The sequence below is a fragment of the Mytilus californianus genome, unplaced genomic scaffold (genome assembly GCF_021869535.1).
Source record: "Mytilus californianus isolate M0D057914Y unplaced genomic scaffold, xbMytCali1.0.p SCAF_10, whole genome shotgun sequence".
Taxonomy (NCBI): domain Eukaryota; kingdom Metazoa; phylum Mollusca; class Bivalvia; order Mytilida; family Mytilidae; genus Mytilus; species Mytilus californianus.
This window is the reverse complement of record NW_026262582.1, coordinates 13,902,099-13,925,637: the sequence shown is the minus strand read 5'-3', so window position 1 is coordinate 13,925,637 and position 23,539 is coordinate 13,902,099. Positions and strand designations below refer to the sequence as shown.

General features: G+C 31.3%; 1 protein-coding gene across 1 annotated transcript in view; it reads right to left on the bottom strand.

Annotated features, from left to right (window-relative positions):
• Positions 1-23,539, bottom strand: part of LOC127717649 (uncharacterized) — a 144,631-nt gene that overhangs the window by 96,086 nt on the left and 25,006 nt on the right. The window lies entirely within an intron of this gene.

Genomic DNA, 23,539 nt, shown 5'->3' with positions numbered 1-23,539 from the left:
TCTATTGATTGACATCACATCACAAAGATTGTCAGACAATAGATATCAGTAAGTAAATAATGGACACACTACATACAGAAAAACATGTCTGTTATGAGTGTCTATTGATTGACATCACATCACAAAGATTGTCAGACAATAGATATCAGTAAGTAAATAATGGACACACTACATACAGAAAAACATGTCTGTTATGAGTGTCTATTGATTGACATCACATCACAAATGAAAAGAATAAAAAATTGCTTATTATGCTACAATAACTTATGTGGCAAAAAAGGACTTTCAAAAAGGGAAGGGGGTTAGGGAGGATGGATGGCTATTACAAAATAAGGGGAGGCCTGCATAAATCAAATTTTACAGCATCATGGGACCAACCCCATCCCCCCAATTCTTTTTCTCTGGATCAGCTCCTTAAACAAGCAGTCAAAAACATGTTACATGTGCACGAAAAATGCATATCAATACAAGAAACAGACTATAGTTATGATACAGATGTTTTAAGATGAGATAGTTATTTGATGTGATACAAAATAGATTATTTACATCTAGTTTTCATTAATCAAGTCATTCTAATAATCTAAATGAAATTTAAGTGCTCTGAAAAAAATAGCATGCAGCCCGTTTGGGTCTTACGTAATGAGCTAATTAGGCCTATTTAACTGGGAAGTGTTTCCAGAAAATGTCTTTGAAGTATGCTGGAAGCCCATACCTACCTTGATTTGATTAGTTTGTGATTAACTTATAAACCAAAGCATTATGTTGTCGCTGTTCATAATAGTGCACTAAGTTGGAACACAAATATCAGTAAAGAATCGTCTTTATGATTCATGACTACATTGAGCTGCGTGATCTACATTTGGTTTCGAAAACAATATGTATTTTGACTGGTAACTGGTGTAATCTACATGCGACAGACTCAGTTATCAAAAAACTTTCAGTTGGAGTAATGGGGCATCATAACTGGAAATTTTTTATTGACATTTTATCAACATTTTCAGTGTTCATTTTGATAATAAAGGCTACAATATTTCAATTTTTTATTAGATAATTGACTCAATTTTGCCTTTGTCATGTTCTAAAAATTGCTTTGAACCCTTCTTGACTTAATGGAAAAAAAAAATGTAAAATACCCAAAATCGGAATAAGTAACTTTATACATACAGTTATCATATTGCAGTCTCTTTGCCATTTTGAGGCCTTTTAAAGCTAATACTATGCAGTATGGGTTTTGCTCATTGTTAAAGGCTGTACTGTTAAGTGACTTACAGTTGTCAACTTCTATGTCATTTGATCTCTGGTGGAGAGTTGTCTCATTGGCAATCATACAACATCTCCTTATTTTTATATCTTCTATATTTTGAAAGTTATTTATAGAAAAATTGTCACATGACTTAGCTTGACAATTGACCTATCTATAGAGCCGAACATTCAATTTGTAACTGTTCCAGATTTATCATTCTGTTATAAGAAACTGGATGACACTCCTAACATAATAACCAAACTATTATAGTCTTCCAATCTAAGCCTACAAATAAACATAATTTTGTACATAAATTTGAACGTTAGTTTTCTCATTTGAATTGTTTTACATTTGTCATTTCCGGGCCTTTTATAGCTGACTATGAAGTATGGGTTTTGCTCATTGTTGAAGGCCATACGGTGACCTATAGTTGTTTATTTCTTTGTCATTTGGTCCCGTGTGGAAAGTTGTCTCATTGGCAATCATACCACATCTTTTTATTTTTATATATAATACTATGATGTCCAAATGTTACAATTGTTCTCACTTTTTTTTTCTGGAACCATCCTTGGTTTTATTATTGTTGAACCAATTAAGAATCCTTTAAAAGCAGGAAACCTTAATGACAGCAATCTGAAATATATGGCTCCTCACAAGAGGGGGTTGTTATCTGTGAAGGACATGTTAACATGCCTTAATAATCAATAACCAATTTATCTAGATGCCTCAACTATTAAATATAACTTTAAACTAGAAATATGACTAAGATGTCAGAGTTTATCATAACCACTTCTTCTGACATAAAACTTCAAAGTAAGACACATGTAAGCTTATTGATGAAGTATGAAAATAACCTAAAGCTAACCTCTTCTTCTACCCCAGGTATCTGATTTAAAAAAGGCATATTGTAAAATAAAAACAGGGAAACCAGGTTTGGACTTTTACATCCTTCTGACATAAAAAATGACAATTTATTGATGAAGTATTAAAGTAACCTAAATCTAACCTCGTAGCTGATCAAATGGAGGAATATTGTAAAATATGAATAGACTTAATTAAAAAAGCTTAACAAGTTTGTCCATTTCTAATGCAATTTTTCACCAGAAAAGCACTTCTGAGGTATGAAGTGTTGATTTCATTTTTTCAACATGGCAAAAGATACTGTAATTTTCAAATACACTCAATTAATAACTTGAAAGAATAAGTGTACATATATCATTGACATTTACGTATAGACAGGATCGTCAAATTATTAGCAGTTAAGCTGTGTATTCTTCTCCATATGAAAAAGTCATATTTTATATAAATATGACACTATTCAATATTATGTTAAAAAATACCAGTGATACCAGTTCAGTCCAGCCCAATTTCTCATTGTTTTACAATCTTTCATTAAGTATGTTCCTGTCTATAGGAAGGAACATTTTACATACATTTTTCAGTAATGCAATGACGAGAATATAATGAAGACACCATTCCAACCTTGAAGTATAGACAATGTTTTAGAATCTACCCCTTTGTTTCTCTATGGGAGAGAGCCATTATTTATTTAGCATGACCTTGTTCAATGCAAGGTTCAACAATGATGAAGATTTAATGAGGATACCATTCCAACCTACTCCCCAGACTTGAAGTAGCGTCTGTGCTTTAGAATCTGCCGTATTTCTGGTACATATGTTTCTCTGTGGGAAAGATACAAAGATCCATTATAACTTGCATGACCTTGTAGAGTGCTATACTAAACAATGATGAAGATTTAATGAGGATACCATTCCAACCTACTCCAGACTAAAAGTAGTGTCTGTGCTTTAGAATCTGCCATATTGCTAGTACATATGTTTCTCTATGGGAGAGATCTATCATATCTTGCATGACCTTGTAGAGTGCTGTGTTAAACAATGATGAAGATTTAATGAGGATACCATACCTCATAGGAATTTATACAATGACTGAGGTATGTCTGTTCTGATGGATGGAAAGTGAAAGTAAAATAGCTCAGAAAACAGGTCACAAACAAAGAATCTCAACATTGGAAACGTCTCAAAAATGAATGGGTCAAGCTTAGGTATAAGATACACCAGGGTTTTAGTCCATCAGGTGTTTCAATTTACACCTTCACATTATGGCTAATGTAAACTATAGTAATAGCTTTCAATCAAATTTGGAGGTTTTTTTCTACTATTTAACCATATTTCATGATAAAGCATGATATTAAATGCAGGATTTTCAATTGGTTTTTCAATGGCATCATCAGAGGCAGATTTAGAGGGTCTTTCGGGGGGCCCGGGCCCCCCCTTTTGGGGGAAAAAATTTGTTGATTATATAGGGAATCACTGAAGCATGACTGGAGCGGGGCCCCCTCTTAGGCAGTCAGTGCCCCCCCTCATGAAAATTTCTGGATCCGCCACTGATCATGGGTTAAATACAGATTCAAGAATACATTTAATTACTTCTTATCCTTGCAGTACAGCATTTTGTCTTTGTTGAACTTTGTTATAATAACTATTTCATCTTTCATTGAGAACAGTATTTTGTCTTCAGTGAACTTTTTTATTATAAGTATGTTATACTGCTACAAGTAGATTCCTTTGTATTAAAGTGCCAATCTTAATGAAGTAATTGTTTGTAGAGACAACAGAACAAATATTTGTAGTCATTCAGTTCAATGCATTATATCACTTAACTTTTATTAATATCATTTTAATATCAGGTAAAACAATCTTATTGGCTCAATGACAAACTTGCTTTTATATTATCATAGAATAAAAAGGGGAAATAACTCATCGATTATCTGATTAATGTAAAAATGGGCGACAGCTCATCCAACATCTAATATTGTATAAATAATTGACAAAATTAGCTTATTTAACTTCTGATATTATATAAAAAGGGGCCATAACTCATTTAACATCTGATATTATATAAGGTAGGGGCCATAACTCACGGAACATCTGATATTATATAACTCATGGAACATCTGATATTGTATAAAGTAGGGGCTATAACTTATGGAACATCTGATAATATAGAAAAAAGGGGACATTATTCATTAGCACATGATATTATATCATTAAAGGGACATAACTCATTTAACAAATCTTCCTTATCACATCAAACAGGAGGCGTAACACATATTCAACTGACAAAAACTTGACATCATCTCCAGTATCGTCTATCTTTATAAAATGCAGAAATGTGCAAGCAGTTTTCAGATCGTAAATTTTCCTTGTCAGCTTCAAATCTACCTGATTAAAATTAAATTGATTTGAACTGTTAATGGTAAACATTATTTATTGTAGTATTGGAAATAGCTGTCTGTGGTAGTATGTCTTAGAAATGTTCTAGATACCAGTCTAGATGGAAACACAGGTCCAAAGAGTGTTGGAAATAGCTGTTTGTGGTAGAATGTCTTAGACATGTTCTAGATACCAGTCTAGATGGTAAAACAGGTCCAAAGAGTGTTGGAAATAGCTGTCTGTGGTAGTATATCTTAGACTAATTCTAGATACCAGTCTAGATGGAAACACAGGTCCAAAGAGTGTTGGAAATACTAGTCGAGATCGAGACACATGCCTAAGAATTTTAAATGTATCCAGTCTAGAAAGCGACACATTTCTAAGAAGTATTGGAAATACTGTCTAGATGGAAATAATGTCCAAGCAATGATTGAAATACAGTCCACATCAAGACGCATGTATCAATATTTATACAAACATGGCTCCTATTAAATTTCATGTGTCAACTCAGACCTATAAATAAGATTGCTATTTAGTTCACATAAATATTTGGTTTAAGGTCTTGTTAACAAAGTTGAATCTGGCCCACTCCTTAATTTTTTGTCCTTGATCTTCTCTGGCAAACTTGGACACAGCCTGAATGTTTTTACAACAGACAATCACCAACCTAACCAATCATCTAGTTTCACATTTTCTCACTTAACAGTATGGTTTTTGTTCATTGTTGAAGGATGTATGGTCATCTATAGTGGATACATTCCCCATCTTTTAGGCTCTGGTGGATACAGTTGTGTTATTGCCAATCATACCACATCTTCTTACTTTTTTAATTTAAATATCTTATTATTTTTCTGGTAAAGAGATTTTGTCCAAAAATAGCCAGTTTATCGGAATTAAATTGATTTAATATACATGTACCCTGCAGTTCAGTGCACTAATCTTTCCCCCTTTCTTATTATCAAAATGTATTATCTTATAATCTTCAATATGCATTCATATAGTAGTTACCTATTATTCTGTTAAGGAGTTTCCTTCAATATCAATTATTATCAAATTTATATAGTGTATTGATGTCACCTATAAATCTTATATTTGTCTTTGTGAATTACTTCTACTTCTATGCATTGTGTCTTGTCATTGTAAACTAATATCTCCACAACAATAAAATTTAAAAGTGTCCTCTGTCTAAAGTTCTCTTGTGAATGGAAAAATCTTGATGTGGAACATTAGCTTACACCTTGTTGAAATATAAGAATGTTTACACCCCTAGTATATTCACACCTATTTTTTTACAGATTTGAATTTCTGAATTAAAAACAGAAAAATCAATATATAAATGACACATTTGCTAGTTTATGATATTAACCCCAAAGTCTATTCTCATCTAGGTCAGAAATTATTGCGATGTGTTTATCAATGCGAAAAATGTGACAGAATTAGGATCGCAATCATAAAAAATTTCATTCATAATTTCAGTAGTGATTTTCCATTTATAAAATTTTTGCAATCACATTCATTAGATTTCACATTTTTGCCTGATAAGCAATAATGAATGCACCCATTAATTTCTGAATTTACAGTATTTTGTGCCGGTAGTTTTTATTGATATAGGACGCTGGAAGTGCCCTGAGAGAACCATAGACCTTCAGATGGAAAACTCACAATCCTAGTCTATTGACCTTGCGAGTCAAATGCACCTGCCAAGTGGAGGATTTGAACTCACAACCTCAGCGTTGACAGGCTAGTGATAAAGTAATTAAACTACTCAGACCACTGAGCAACCTTGGCCCCTTTAAATTTTTGAATCAACACATATGGAGAGAAAAAAAGAAATAACTTGTATGCTTGTTTTTTTAATATTTACCCCTAGTAAATTCCCATCTAGGTTTCTATACTCGACTTTGAAATAAAAACATAATGAAAATAATAACACATTTGTAATATTATAATAATATGATGTGTATACATCAGTCTGAAAATGGAACGTCAATTTTATTAAAGCGGTTGTTAAATCCAGTTCTAAGAGGTTAGAATTTTGAAGTAAAATCTTAATACAATGCATGTACATGATTAATGTTTATCTAAATGTTAATGGTCTATCCTTTTTTGCAACTGTGTATTCAAATGAAACAATAAACGCATTCGAATGCATATGAATTTTCAAGTTCACTTCCATAGATATGAGTATTTTTAGCACTCCTCCGGAAAAACATCCATCCCCTCTGAAGGGTCATTAGAAATTGATAACCTCATCTTTGCACCCCATTAGAGATTGCAATCATTCTTTCAAATGCTTTAGAATTTCTTGTCAAGTCAATTCAATGTAAATAATTATATTTATAACAAGATAAGAAAAAGAAGGATATATATTCATATTTCAAAAAAATAAATTATAGTCATATCTAATCTGAAAGATTTAAAATTGCTGATTTTCCATTTGTTTCATTTTATTTCACTCCAACTTTTCAATGAAAAATTACTTTAAAAAGGTTATTTATATTTTTCATTAATGTTAAGTCATTCACAAGTGAAATGTGAGTCAATGATTGCTTTCTCCTTTGTAGAAAATTACCTTGATATTGAAAAAGGTTATTTCTGATAACTCTCTGGGGGCAATGTTACAATAAATCTTTTAGTTATCTACAAATGATGATGATAAAAACTGGTTTTATTTCAAATTAACAATTTTCCATTTTCTTTCTCACAAAAATAAAAAGGTGCAAAATGATTAATAAAATTTTAGTTTAATTTAATTTTTTTTCACCCCAAACATAAAATCATGAATTTATGTTGAAGGGGAGGTAACTCTAATTTGATAGTGAATTCAATATTCAAACAAAAATTACACAAACATTGTTGGAAAATTGAAAACTATTTGATGTGAAAAAATAAAATTAATAAACACACAAACTATAGCCTTGAACAGATGTAATCTATAAATGATCAAGCGATAAAAATGAAAGAAGCAAATTGTCTGAAGTCAAGTTTATTGAAATCTGTATTTGAGAGTGGTAATAATATGAGATATAGATCACATTAAAATGATAAATGTTTACAAACTTTTATTACAGTGTATTATATATAACAACAATTAAATTTTATTGAGAGTCAACCCTACATCACATAAGGTTTATGGTATCTGTTTTCATAACATGAAACCCAATTTGCTGTTAATAAAAAGATACATAATTTTTTTATTGAGAGTCAACACTGCATCACAAGGTTTATGGTATCTGTTTTCATATTATGAAACCCAATTTGCTGTTAAGAAAAGATACATAAATTAGTACTATCGGCTTTATATTTTTTCTCTTCTCAATGTTACATCTACTCCTATTTGTTATGTAAAGAGCTACAAGATGGATGATCAATATCATTTACAGCGTAATGACCGTGAAAAGCTATATCAGTCACAAGTCTACTTAATGTGATTTTTTTGTAGTCTTTAATAGCTGAATGTTCACTGGTAACATTAACCCTCATTTGTTACGTAAAAAGATACACTCAATAGATACACGATAAATGTTAGACAATGTTAATGGTTTATCAACCCTGAAAAGAAATATCCTTGATAATATCATCAGTTAATTTATTCCTGTGATTTTGAATTCCTTCAGTTTAATTGAAACATTGACCTTAATTTTTTGTGTTAACATCATGTTATAAAAGAAACGATAAAAATCAACGCTGAACATTAGATGATGTAATTATGATACTTCGATTTATTTTCAGAGATTTTAACTTAGCTATCAAAGTACAGGTCATTTAGGTTGCTACGCACAAAGACGTCAAAGTTGAAACAGCGATATGAGCTCTATTCTACATTTTGATCTACCTAAAAATGTAACTTTTAATCAAATTAATAAAATATTCTTTAATTGCAGTAGACTATACCTTATCAGATATCGGCTAACCGCATATAGCGACTATTGTAATAACATTTCAAAACACCAAACCCTTTCCTATATTTTTAATATAAAATTTATTGTGTTAACGAATATTGGATATAAGAGTATATCGGCAAATCGTAGAGGAATATTCACGAAACTTCTTTCTAAACCATGCACAATTGCATATCTTCAAACTTTTTCTGACGGAAATGAACCCGAAGTTACACAGTTACAATCCTGTTTGCAGACAAGAAAACTTAGTTTTTTCTCAACAAAAGAAACTCATTCTTTATGAATTAATGAAATTAACAACAACACTGAGAGCAAGTCAATAAGTGTACAGTTAAACCTTCATAAGTCAATAAAATCAACAACAACTACAGTCAAACCTTTATAAGTCAAAGTCAAAAAAACTCGTCATAATATTGGCTTTATCCAAGGTTTGGGTCATCCGAGGTCGTGAACTACATCATGTCTTTGTCCCAAAGTAGTTATATTTTTGACACCTTCTAATTACAGCTATGAAATTCCATTTGAAGATGAAAAGGTTGTCATTTTAATATACCATTTTTTTTACCTTATAACTTAGAATTTAAGATTCTTCCCTAGGTCTCTAAATTAAGATCAATCAAGACTTAATATGTCAAATCAAAAATGTAAAAAGAGGAGATGGATTCGTCCTATATGACTAATGATGAGAAAATAATCTACCTGAATACCAAAACATTAACTTATTTACACATGTGACTAAAAAGAATTGATAATTAACATATCAACTAATTTGACTTTGTTCCTTTTCACATTAAAGTCATATTTACTCTTATTAAATAAGGAGATGTGGTATTTATTGCCAATGACACAACTAGATCCACCAAAATAACATAAGGACAAGATGTAAACAATTACAAGTCACTGTACCTATATCAACAATTATCAATACTTTAAAGTTAGCTATAAAAGGCTCCAGATAACAAAATGTAAAAAATGCAACAGAGAAAACTAAAGGACTGATATAACATTAAAAGAAATGCAATTATGACTGAGTCAGCATAATTGTCAATATGTAAGATTTGCGTGTAAAACAGCAGCAATTCTGATTTATAAGGTTAAATTGTTTGAATTAATTACTTTTCAGTTTGTACTAATCAGTTTTGAGGATTTCAATTATGCTGCGTTTTGTAGAAAATTCACAGTTTACTTCTGAATGCTTTGTGTTGGTTTAAGAAAAAGGGGGGGGGGGAGGGGGGGGGGAGAACTGACAACATGCCTAGGTGTGCAATGTCATAATTTTGGAGAAAAATAAAAAAAGACCATTGCCAACAGAAAAGATGAAACACAAACAATTAGTCAACCAAAACTTAAGAATCCGCAAATAAACAGAGGTGCATTCATGTAATAAGGAAGGGTTACACAATTATACAGACAAATTTACCAAGAATCATTTACACTGTATTTTCAAGTAAAAGCAAAACATAATGTCCTGGATTGTAAAATTGGTTTACAAATATAGTAATTAGAAAAATTAATTGTGATTTATGTTAAATATGTTATGTTGTTTCCTGGATATATTTTCCACATTGATATGTTAGTTAACTATAACTCTATTGTGGTTCCAAAAAATTATTTCCTTGTCTTAACAATCTTAACCAGGATATATAACAAAAGTTAACAATATTATCTATGTTATGTAAACTTTACAACAACGAATAGTGATTATAACAAACAATCTATATTCTTAAGATATTTTCCATAAAACATGTTTTTTTCTTTATTATTCAAACTATACAAGTGATTTAATTTTTTATTTAAATACACTTTCAGAGGTATTTCCAGTAAACTTTGCATCTGCAAACTAGAATTCAGTAAAACCAACTAATTGCTTGCTGATACTTTTTTCGCATTAGCCCTTCTAGCCAAACTCACTGTGATTTAATTTTTTTCCACAATTTTATAACTTTGTTAATGTATACATATAACAACATATCTAAGTTAAGGCAAATTTTCTACATTTAGAATTCACAACTAGAAGCTCTAAAGAGCCTTTGTCGCTCACCTAGGTCTATGAGCATCTTCAACAATGGACTCTCTCCAACATTGTGGACTAGAATAGAATTCAAAACAAAAATCTTTTTTTTTTTATCTTGTATTGCTGATAATTTTTTCTGTTTACAGTTTCTCTAAATTTTCTTTAGTTTTTGCCCAAAACACAAATGAACAGTAAAAAAGTATCAATTTGGCATTTTAGGCCAGGTGTGCTAAAAATCAATAGCAGAAATGTTTGAAGTTACACATAGTTATCATCAAACAATATACCCCGGTATACAATTTATACATGTACACAGACTAATCCAAAGGTGTTGAATTCTCTATCACCTACAGGAAATACACTTACAGTATACACACATATATTATATACAGTAACGGTATACACATAAATACATACCTTCATAATATTTAGTCAAGAAGCATCATCAAGAATAAAAGATTTCAGTTGATAATACAGCCTAATATTGCATCATCAACCACATACAGTACACACAAGGTGGTTCAGTCAAAAATCACTCTTGTTAGATTGATTGATCTTTAACGCCTGACTTTCAGCACTATAGCCTATTTCATGGGGTCAGTTTTTTTTTTTGGTGGAGGAAGCCGAAGTGCTCAGAGTGCTCAGAGAACTGCCAAACTTCAGCAAGAAAATAGACAATCCTTATTTCAATTTAGATTAGATAGAATGCACCTGCCACTTACAGATTTTAGACTAACAAACTCAGCTTTGACAGGCTAGTGATACTGTAGTTAAACTACTTAGAACACGCGACCATTGAGGCCACCACTCTTGTTATAGATTTTTGACATTGACTGCTGGTGATTGATGATGATCCACTTAACGGACAATACCTATTTGTATACTCAAATAATATATAATAACAGGGTCTTAAATCAGAGAATTGTCACCAGAAATCACCTTGATTCACAGTGAATCACTCCACACAGTGAATCACTCCACATAGTGAATCACTCCACACCAACTAAAGTGATGTTTGACTGTACCACCTTTAGTGTACTGTATTCATAATTATTATATATATGGAAACGGAAGGAATTGAAACTTTATTTTGTCAAGTGGGCTTACTCACTTCTCAGTTGATCTAAGGAGTAAAAAAACTACAGTATAATGGTAGATCAAAGTAAAGAGGAGATATAGCTCTTGATTACTACTTGTCAGAATTTAGTCATCAAGTAGATTAAATGTATTTTGTGTGAAATAAGACTTTTTTGTGTGAAATAGACTTTTTTGTGAGAAATAGATTTTTTTGTGTGATTTTGATATATATATATAGTTCAGTGGTCCATACTTTTCAGCTTTCTTTAAAGTTTTTTTCAAGTCATTGTACTTTTTTCAAGAGACATAACTGCCAAAAAAACAAAATTTATATTTAAAGGCAATAACTCCTGTAAGGAGTTGTCTCACAATTTCACATGGCCAAATTGGACAGTAGGTAGATCTTGCCATTCTAAACTTTTTTCCCAGCCAGATTTTCGTATTCTTTTTAGCACAATCTAACAATGCTGACAATATTTAGGCCAAAATATTGTAATAAACCTCAACAGCTAGGAGTTACCAAATCGTCCTTAATGACCTATAACCTCCCTGTAAAGACAAATTTAATTCAAATCTATCACAGCTCCTCCCTAGACAGATATTAAACAATCGATGGATCTTTAATAATACAAGTATGTCATTGCTTTAAAGTCCTGACACTTTGATTATTGAAGAATTTGATCATTTTGCTGATACCAACAGATATGAGTTCCACCTTTCATAACGTTCTGACACAAGACGAGTTCATAAATTCATCTTTTTGTCTATGAGCGATGTCATGATGTCGGGATTTTGTATATATGTTTGCTCGTCAATTATTCGGATGAACAGGTTACAGTTAGACTGTGCACTTACAGTATCGCTTCATTTAATACAAATTATACACTTGTTTATCTGATTTGAGGCTCACATAAAAATTAGATAATTGGATAATTATGTCAAATCACTCAACTAATCATACTCCATGTTTCAATGGTGAAAAGTAGAGTAACATGACACTGAACAATCATTTCAACTATTTGGAAAAAATTGTAGTGAAATCCTTTAAAAGTATTCAAAGCATGGATACATTATTTTGGCTGAAAGCACAATGTTCAAACTAAAAAAAATTGCTACTTTTGAAGACTGTCTACTATTACTATATGTAGATGTCTTTGGGTTTTTTTTGTGGTTGAGTTGCTGTCTCACTCATATATATCCCCACATTTCATTTTTTTTCCTTAAAATTATAGTAAATTTTCACTTTTTATAATCAATATTTTAGTTTGGCTATATAGAAAGTGTCTACTGCCACATTCTGAGCATGCCTCAGGGATGAGTCTTCATTATCCCTATCCCCAAAAAATCAACTGAAGTCGTGAACAAACAGATCTTGCTTGTCAAGGTAATTTTAATGTCTCGAAAGCTTTTTAAAAATAACAGAAATATCAAAATTCCCTTACACCATACTGACCACCCAGTTTAAGAGACAGACATAGGTGTGTTTGATTACCTTTGTGACAAGTGTCATCGTGATTTGTACCAATCAGGGGAACGATACTATCAGGATCTATCAGGATTGTCAATATACCTTCCTTTTGTACACCAGTTAATAATAAATGGAAGATATTAATCAGAAGTTAAAAATAAAAACCAAAATATAAACAAAGAATGTACCGAACTTAAAGTTCATGGCCAAGTAAATATCTGTTATGAAATACTTCCCTTATTTCAATCTTAAGTTGTGATAATTTTCAAATTGCTCTTAATTTTAATCTGGACTTTAGACTTATCCAGGAATAGTAAATTCTAAATATATTCAAACATTATTCACTGATGAATATCATCTCACTGTAGCACAAATACTTTTATAGAGAATAACAAATATGACTATAACTATTCGATTTACGATCAAGGCCATTACAAGGAACTACAATTATTTTATCCATTTTTTTATTGTTTTTTTTTTTTTTTAACAGAAACAGATGTCTCTTTTTGTGCTGAATTTTTTTGGTTATAATTTTATTTGTATGGAGTTATTAGTCAGCAACAAAAATTTATATACAACTGATTATTAATAAAACAATTTCAGAACAGATAAAACAGATAAAGCAGAGTGACTAATTATGCAAGCAACAAATATCAACTTTTGATGGTCCCAACAAACATAAGATGATGATTGGAGCAATATCAAGGACCAACATAGGTGGAAACTGAGGTCTCTCAGAAAATTTCAGCTACAGATGAAGCTCCTGACATAAGAAAACATGTAAAAATTCTTGGTATTTGAAACCTATAATCCTGCATCTGTGCATCGAGGAACTGCCAAACTTTTAAAACGAAAGAAATCTGAAGCTGGATATTTTGTATCAAAAGAAGACATATCATCTAGCCTTGTAAATCAATCAAAATGACAGTCCATATAATGAATAAAAACACAGTACATGGACTCCTTGTCAATAAGTAAGGGTTTAAGGAGTATGCCTATTAGACACAACATCAATCTGACAAATAGTATCAAATTAATATGGGATAAATAACCTGGCCTTGGTAAATCCTATCTTAAATGACATCAAAATAATATATTTAACACCAAATTTACCGGGTAAGTTCCATAACAGTACAATTCACCTTTTTTAAAGTTGTTACCTTGGGTTTTGTATACATGTCAACCAATTTTCTATCTTAAACACCCTGATGTGAAGATGATAGTGTGTGTGTCATAAATACCACACTAGGTGTTGACACAAATTATATAATTTACATAACTATTATTATCAACTTCTATTTCAAAAAGTCTCTATTGTGGAACTTGTTATATTAAGAACTTTAAAAAAGTCAAGAATTGTTAATATTGAGACATTATAATCCCAATACTATCATGCATTAAAGAATATAAGTATATTAAAAAAAATCTATTTTAAAAAGTCTCTTTTATGGAACTTGTTATAGTAGAAGTCATACCATACATAAAGAAAAATAATATTAATGTGTTCAACACTTAAAGCCTTAAATTTAATAAAAATAAAAGAAGAATGTGTCTGAGGACACGAATGCCCCCGATCAAGCTTTGCAATTTTCAAAGTTAAAAAGGGCATAACTCTAGAACGGTAAATGACTCACTGCCGAAATTCACACTCTTTCTGTGTGTTGTGATCCTTAGCATTGTGTATGAGTTTCATCAAATTTGCATGAGGCAAACTTAAGTTGGAGTGCGGAAACAAAAATGAGACAGACAGAAGGACTGAAAGACAAAAAGATGGAATGAAGGAAGGACAGTCAAGGGTAAGACTTAGTGCCTCAGTCGCCTACAGTCACTGTGGGCATAAATAAAGATGAAAAAATATAAATCTGACAAATGGGGTCGACCTACCACTAATGCAAATAACTAGACTTAAGAGGACAGCAACAGGTAATACCAATACCTAAGGGGACATTATTACTTGTAGGTATCAAGGAAAGATCAGCAACAGGCAATAAAAGTAACCAATACCTAAGGGGGACATTATTACTTGTAGGTATCGAGGAAAGATCGGCAACAAGGAATACTAATACCTAAGGGGACATTATTACTTGTAGGTATCGAGGAAAGATCGGCAACAGGCATACCAATACCTAAGGGGACATAATTACTTGTAGGTATCGAGGAAAGATCGGCAACAGGCAATACTAATACCTAAGGGGACATTATTACTTGTAGGTATCAAGGAATGATCGGCAACAGGCAATAAAAGTAACCAATACCTAAGGGGGACATTATTACTTGTAGGTATCGAGGAAAGATCGGCAACAGGCAATACTAATACCTATGGGGACATTATTACTTGTAGGTATCATAGGCTGGTCAAGCATAATAAAGGCCTTTAAAATGAGGTTCAAAAACCATAGGTATTAGCCCACAATGGTACAAGAAGAGGGTGACATCATAAGACGTAATAAGAGGTGACCTTGACTTTAACAGGTTCTACTGTATCATGTTTATATGATGTATATGAAGGTACAAACAACATACAACTCTCTTCTGGGGCAATCACTGGAAATTTTGGAATCTACAGCTGAACTAAGAGGCTCTCTGCTGGATTTTATCATTTTATATAAATTCTAAATGAAGATATGAAAAGTTTGTTTAATTATTTCAGCTCAAAATAATACGTTTTTAGCCATAGGAACCTCTAAAAATCATGGGAGCAGACGCACAGGTAAAACACATGCAATATGTTTGTACAAAGTGTTCATGATCATTTTCAATACACAAGAAAATTACAGAACTCTATTCTAATCTAAAATTTCTAATTCACCTAGTTCTTTTTCTATATCTTTTCAATATTATGTGCTATAGACGTGGGAATTGACATTAAAGATTCAAATTTATTCACAATAATTAAGGAAATTGGATTCAATTTTAACCTAACTTTGAAGTCAGCTTCAAAAGTTGATCTCTGAATTTAATAAATTTTGTATCCCTGTTAACCAGTACAAAGGTCAAGACACATATCTCCTTTTTTCCACTGTGCTCTAACTAATCACAATTTTCCTAAATAATGAATGATATTTATTTCCCTTTAGTATTCAAAATTGTATATTTGAAATTTTAAGAGTAACTAAATTAGTGCATCCCTTTGTCTAGATTTCATCAGAAACACTCAAACCTAATCATTTAAAAGCCTAGCATGTAAAATTTAACATGTGTGGTATGGGCTTTGCTCATTGTTGAAGGCCGTACAGTGACCTAATTTAGTTGTTAATTTCTGTGTCATTTGGTCTCTTGTGGAGAGTTGTCTCATTGGCAATCATACCACATCTTCTTTTTTATATAGAAATATTTAATTTTATTAGTTTTTATTTGAATATGCATGAAATATCTTCCACTGAACCAGTGACATTTAAAGTAAACAATTAACAAGTAATTACCAGTATTCCAGTTATATTAATGCAGTCACCATTTTACAAAATACCTGTATTTTTTATTTGACATGGTTTATTATAACTTTTAATTAGAACATAAATTTTCAGGTCAAATTAGTTTACACCTGAAACCTTGTTTAAACTTCAAAGGAATTTTACCTGTAATAATTGAACTTGCAATATATTTATTATAAGGAGAACAGATTGTTTGTTACAAAATTATTACATGAAAAAAAAAGTTATATAATTTATAAAGGATGTTCGCTACTCTGTTTCAAAATAACAATTTTAAAAAAACTGTTATAAATTGAAAGTATTTGAATAAAGGAACTAAAAAAGCAGAAAAAAATGAAGGGTCTGTGTGCTAGTTTTTAAGATATAAGCCATTGAAAATTTGGCAGGAAGTGATTCTCTCTAGATTTTTCATACATTTAACATTGGCACCTTTTTTCTTTAAAAAACTATGAAAAAATAACAAGGATTTTATAAGATTTTCAAATATGGCTTTTAAAACTATATGTAATAAAATTATGAAAAGAAAAGTAGGGGTTAGCGGGCAAAATATTTATAAGCATTACATGGATAAGACCAGAGGATTCCGAATATCTGACAAAAATTAAAAAACAAGAGGAGCGAACATCCTTAAGTGACTTGAGAAGCTTTTATACCAAAATCCCACTTCAAATTAATAATCTGTTATGGAAATATGTTATTTAATAACGAAGAGTTGTTGACATAATTTAAGTCAGAGTCAGACATTTCTTTTATTTATCATTTCAGTTAGATCATAAGAAATTGTAGTACTGCTCCCAAACAAAGCATAATGGAAGAAGGGATAATTTTGGTCTACACCACAACGCTATAGGAAAACTCTTTCTGTTTTTTGTTTTTTCTAAGAATTTTTCATAAACAATTTTCAAACAAATTTGTAATATATCTGATTAATGAAAAATGTGTAGAAAAATCAAACAAAGACCAATAACTTTCAGAAGCTGATATCAGGTGGCTGACCTGTCGGATAAACTTTCAGAAGCTCATCAGGTGGCTGACCTGTCGGATATCTTTTTATGTATTGAGTCATAAGAAATCAAGAAACTTTATCATTATATATATAGAAACTACGTGCAAGACCAGGATATCTTTAATATATGCCTTGGGTAAAAAATGTGGTCTCAGACAAAACTCATGTTTTACCAAAGATGGGACAAGAGTCACGGTGTCGGTCAGATAACCAAGTCTATTAGCACTCCTAAGAATTTGACACATCACTCAGAGATAAGTATGACCATGTACTTCAGGGTCGCATGTACTGAAATTTCCTAAAAATTGTTTTTGTTTATACAGCTGTAAACACAAAATAATGTCTTTGGACTTATAAAACTGTTTCAAGCCGAAGATTACTGAAATTATAGCACCTTTGTAAAAATATTTGGGTCTTTAAACATATAGTTAGAATTTTAAATCTAAAAAAAAGTCTGTAATATAATGTGTCTGAGATATGATATGGTCAATGTGTATCATATAAATAATAAGATGTGGTATGATTACCAATGAGACAACTCTCCACCAGAGACCAAATGACATAGAAGTTAACAATTATAGGTCACTGTACGGCCTTCAATAGTGAGCAAAACTCATACTGCATAGTCAGCTATAAAAGGCCTCGAAATGACAAATTGAAAAACAATTCAAACGAGAAAACTAACAGCCTAATTTATGTACAAAAAAATGAACGAAAAACAAATATGTAACACAGCTCATGTTAATTTTTCTCTATTGTTTGTTGATTTTTAGAAAACAATGGAGGTTGTCCACTTTTATCTATCATGCCTACAAGATTTGACATTATAAAAATCTATTCACACATTGTGAAAAAGTCTAAAGTTATAACTTACAACTACAGAGTTACCACTTTATTTAAACGTAAATCAAACATTTCTGCAAGCTACAACAAATTCTTTGATCTTACAAAAAAAAACGGCCTTTAAAAATGAATAATAGTTTACCTTTCTTATACATACATCCATCATTCAACACAATTCCTTTTAAAATCCTTTAAAATCCATTCACACATTCTTATAAATATTGATATTTTGATTAACAAGTATACTAAATACATGTACATGTATGCACTTGATCTGTCCTTGGTTTAATTGGACCCTATTATAATATAGGTGTAACATACATCAAATTCACAGCTGATTATTAATGGGCATTAATCAAAGCCAATTAAGGAAATGTTTTTTTTAACTGTTTATGGTAATAACACATAACGGACAGCCATTAGATTTGAAAAGGAGGGTGTAAGAATGAATAACTTGGCCTGGTAAGAACAAAAAATAAATAACTTTGCACAAAACAGGATCAGAATGAATATTCAAAAATACAAAATGCAGGAATCAAATGTGCACAAATATGAAAAGAAATGTTCACACAAAAAAAAATGATCAACTGGAGAAAAACCTTCCTTTCCTCCCCCCCAATTTATCACAAGGTCCTCCTTATGCATATATGCAAAAAGTATATGTATTTAAGTACAAATGTACTAAGGTTTGCAACTTCTTCTAGCAAAGTAACTTTAGACATTATTTTGGCCATCATGAAGGCCAATATTCTGGCTTTTAATTCATCTTTTGGTTTCAGAACAATATAAACATCATATGTTCTTTATTTTCATTAAATTCTTTCGATATTTAGATAATATATTGCTTTTCTTTCTGAATTGCGCTCAATTTGTTAATTAGAAAATACCAGAAATTTAACATTAGGTCCAAATTCAAAGCAAGATTTCGACTCTCTAGGAATATTTTTACAAAAAAACTTTGTTTGCAGATTTTTGTAATAAAACTTTTATTTGTTGAATATAATATGAACATAAATAATTCTAAAATGTCAAATTTGGATCTCCTCTTATATATTTTTTTTTTAGAAAAATCTGATAATATAAGTAACACCAGATAGTAAGGATTATTAATGCTAAAATAAATCCATTTATAATTATTCTTTACTTTTTTAGATGAATTTAAACTATATCCTTGATCACACACTCTTTCCCACTTAAGCTGCATCCATTCTTTAAATTCCAAAGCTATGAAAGTTCAAAACAAAGCTAAACAATCTCAAGAAGAAAGAAAGCTGGGATCCACTCTCAATTGAAGGTTTAAAGCTTATAGATAACCATCAGTATTTGAAGTGAAAATTACAAGCGGAAAAAAACAGCAATCTAAAATATTGCTGGATCTAAATGCCTTTTACTAGTTTTTTCTCAAGCATGTGAACATAAAATACAACAACGATTTCTGCTTATTGCATACCTAAATCAGTCATTTTAAGTATGCTTTAATTAAAGATCAAATATCCCAAATGTATAATTTAGTCAACTGCGTTTTGCATGGTAAATGGTTTGAAACAGTTTAATCATCTCAGCCCTACTTTACAAATTTATTCACAAGAATAAACAAGGTGCAAAGTGTTAATAAACGTTAAAACTTAAAACCACATCAAGTATTATCAAGTTGTTTTTCATTCATAAAATTGACTTTGAGTTTACAAGTTTATGAATGAATTATATAAAATTCTCATGAGATTTAGTTCTGAAATTTATGTTTTTTTGTTGTTTAAGTTATTGTATTGCTTTACCATAAAATGGAATAATGATAAAAAAAATCATGCCCATTGTCAAAATGCATTTCAATATATACTTTATTCTGAAACTTCAGGTTAACAACAAGATTCTCTTAAGAGTGAAACACAAAAAAATCAAATCAAATTAAAATTTTTCCCTGCCTGCCTCAGAGGCCTTAAATTTTCATATGTTAGGGGAGTAAACCTGAACATTCATTTTCCCATGCACTCTTCAAGGTTCACATTTTACAAATGTTTCAAAAGCATCACATATTAAGCTGTAATATATGGTAACTCTGTTTCACTTATATGTACATATATTAATGTTTCATACAATAATGTCAGTTACAAGTTAACATTTAACAAAAGTTCAAAAAGATATTTTGAGATAAAGGTCACTTTTATGTGTTAAAATTTTAGATAGATTTCAATAGATAATACTCCAAAAACAATGAACAAATGGGACAAACAAGGTCAAATGTTTTTTTTTCTTCAAATAAAACACTTCAATTAGTCATGGCAAAAAACAATTGTTTTTTTGTTGAATTTAAATTCTTAAATCTATATCATGTATCCTTAATTAAGCACTATTTTTCCCACTAGCTTCAGCCATTCTTAAAATTCCAAAGCTATGAAAATTCAAAACAAGGCTAACAAATCAATCTAAAGAAGAAAGAAATTTTCCAATTAAAAAATCAAGATATTCCCCTTTAATTTACCTGTATTAAATAAACTCATCATAGATACCAGGATCAAAATTTTGTACACCAGACGTGCTTTTTGTCTACAAAAGACTCATCAGTGAGGCTGAATCAAAAAAGTTAAAAAGGCCAAATACAGTAGTTGTATTGCATTGAAGAGGATTTGCCAAATAAATCTGAGGTAATCTATTCTTGGGGTAATCATGAGCTGTTTTGTACTAAAAATACCTGATGCAACTACTGAACAACAACATTATTCATGTATAACCTTTATCAAAAAGTAAAAGCCAAAAAAAGAACGATGTATAGGTCAATCCTAAAGTTGTTAGCTTTATATCACACATTAAAGTATTAGAGTGACATGTGAAATTTAACTTTTTATCAAATTCCTGCAGTAAAAACTGATCTTTCTCCAATAAATCTCACTTTTAATTTTGAGAAAAGGTTTTGACCAATTTATATATATATAAAGTGCCGTTGCGCAAATATTAAAGACTTTTATAATTTTTTCCTTTTTTCTGCGCTTCTAGACGATCCGGTACATATTAAACTTGTTGGTTGGTCCTTTTTTATAGACTTCTATATATATGTAACACTCAGAAACGTGTCCATCTTGACAAACGTGTCTGATTCCCTAAAACGTGTCCATATGACATCACTGAACTGCAAAAACATGTCTAGTTGTCAAAGGGCGCCAAAGCGTGTCCTTTTTATGAACGCCAAATCGTTTCATTTTTAACAAAACGCCAAATCGTTTCATTTTAAACAAAACGCCCAAATGTGTCCAATCGCCCAAATGTGTCCAATCCCCCAAATGTGCTCTTTCATTGACGTATAGGTACTCTTTCTCTTTCATCTATTGTCCCACCCCCAAGGTTGACTATAAAGGAATAGAAATATGGTCACTTTAAAATAGAAAAGAAAGGATAGGGGGTATCCATCCATGACACATATAATCAGTTTATGCACAGTAAAAACCACAAACAGCAAAAGGAACAGTGCTTTTATTGCTATTCTTCATCTCAAAGTCACAGTGAGGTCAACAACACGGAGCCAAAACAAAAAACAAAAAAAAAAACAACTCTCACCGCACTGCAAGTTTAAGACTGGCACTTCCACCGGTTTGAGCGTAGTTTAAGTCTTTTTCAAACTGGCTGTAAAACCCTTGCCAAAGTAGGGCGTCCATTTGGCTGTGCGGGATGTAAAAGTACGTAGCCATGTCTGGTCAGAATGTGGAAATTAAATTAGATACCTCCTGTAGGGAGAGTGCCCCTCTCTCTGCAAGTTAAGAACCCTTGCAACAACACTTGTGGTGTCCATTGTTGGCATGTTGGAAGGCAACATTTCTGTCACTATCCAATATACCCTCATTTTTCAGTGGCAGTCAAAATTTCCCAAACCTGCATTTCGTGTGAGGGTGTATGAAGGGATATCATCACGAATTCCCCAAAAAATAAGGCATTCTTTCCCGGACCCCGCAGAACTTATATTTTATTCCCGAGTCCCGATTAATGTAAATCCTGAATTACTGTAAAAATGCAGGCCTAATCCCAATGTTCTGCAAAAAATAAAGGCCCAATCTCGCATCACCAGAGTATATTAGTTGAAAAGAATTCACTTAGTTAATGATAAATTTTACTGTACAATTCTAACTAATTGCAATTTTTAAGTGCATGACATATTTGCCACTGGACATTTACCAATCAATGGTCAAAAGTTGATTTATGTGTTGCAAATTAACTTGCAATTTATGCTAAATATTAACAACTGGCGTTGAACAAACTAATGCTCATAAATGACCATTATCTTTTTTTAGAATCTAATCGAAACCCGACGTCTTCAATTGTGTCCCCCATCATGCATTGAATTGCCCGAAACGTTATTGACGTTACTGAGGACATATTAGCGCTAAACGTTTATGTTGAGATGTTCTGGTGTTTTAAACTGGACACGTTTTGGCAAATAACAATTATCGGAAACATTTGAAACTTTGAGGGATGCGAAATTAGACACGTTAGGGCGATTTGGGATTTTAGGGACACATATGGGGTAAATAGACACGTTTGAGGGTATCGGACACATTTAGGGGGATGGACACATTTGGGAGTGTTACATATATACATGACCTATATATATATATATATACATATCTCTGCTGTAAATACTTTTTTTCAATAATAAAAATATCACATTTAATGAAATCTGAGAATTCACTGCAAAAAATATTTCTCACTTATATACATATATAGTCTTTCATGTCATGAGATAGTTTTTTTCAAATTGTCCAAGCTGTCAATGTACCAGGTTAATGAATATGTTTTAAAGTTAAAGAGACTCAAATAAAACAATAATAACTATACAAATATTAACGGTAACTGATTGTTTAATTGACAAGTTTTCAAGTTGTCCATGGGAAATTATAAATTGTATGATAATCTACAGGTACAATTAAATCCTAGGTTAGCTAAAATTATTGCCTTTCACATGTTTAAATTTCCTGATTGTTTGTATTAGATACACCTTGCCGGCATAAGACGAATGGGTGTATCTAATTTACACCAAGATGTTCTTAAATGAAATTGTACACTCAGCATTTATCATGCTTTTCAATTACATGGTCAAATCGCTGAAAAAAAAAAAATAAAACAACACATTATAAATTTAATGGGTCCAAAGCACTTTTCTGGATTTACCTTCATCAGGAACGCTCAAAGCGGAATATTTAAAAGCCAAAGATGTATAAAAACCGAAACAGTTGAAGAGCTATATGAACAAAAAGTACCTAAAAAAATAGCCAAATCCATCTAAGGTCAACTTTGCCTGAGGAAGTTGAAACCTCAGTTTCTTAATCATTTCAA